Here is a 663-nt window from a genome sequence, read left to right as displayed (position 1 = left end):
GGCCCGCCCGGTGCCGGGGAAGCGCGGGGCGCCAACGCGCCTCCGGGCCAGCGGAGAGTCCCGCTCCTGTCCCGGTGTGCCTGCCCTCCACACCGCCCAGCGAGCGAGCCCCTACAGCTTCCACCGCTACACGTCCAGCTCAGGGGGTTTTCCCAAGTTGAGGGAGGATGACCTCTCGTCAGATACAGCAGCTGCGCTGTGGGCAGAATTCACCTCTGCTCCTTCCAGCCACCCTGCTCCAGCGAGACCCTGCCGGCACCTGCTGTGACACGCACGGGTGGGTCCTGCATGGGTCAGGCCACGGCTGATACAGTCCCCGTTGCCAGGCATGGCTGATCCACAGTCTGAACCAAAGGAATGAGATAATGCAACACAGAGGCAGCTGGACCAAGAAATAACAGCTTTGGAGGATCTTTCTTTTTCAACCAAGCTTTCTGCATTCCCAGAAGTAGAGGCCAGTTGGTATCGTGCTACTTATCGACTCAACACACCACTCCTCAGTAGTGCATGGGAGCAGTTTTAACTGTTTAATCCTCACTGCAGTTAATGTGGCAACCAGAGCTTTGCCTCAGAGTGGGACTTGGGCCAGCATGAAAGGAGTATCTGGGACTCTGCACCCCCCAAGCCCCCCCTGTATATCCAGGCCTCTTCTAGAGCACATTC

Source organism: Corvus brachyrhynchos, unplaced genomic scaffold (assembly GCF_000691975.1).
Source record: "Corvus brachyrhynchos isolate BGI_N302 unplaced genomic scaffold, ASM69197v1 scaffold4, whole genome shotgun sequence".
NCBI lineage: Eukaryota > Metazoa > Chordata > Aves > Passeriformes > Corvidae > Corvus > Corvus brachyrhynchos.
The sequence above is the reverse complement of the archived record's forward strand: the minus strand, read 5'-3'. Positions refer to the sequence as shown.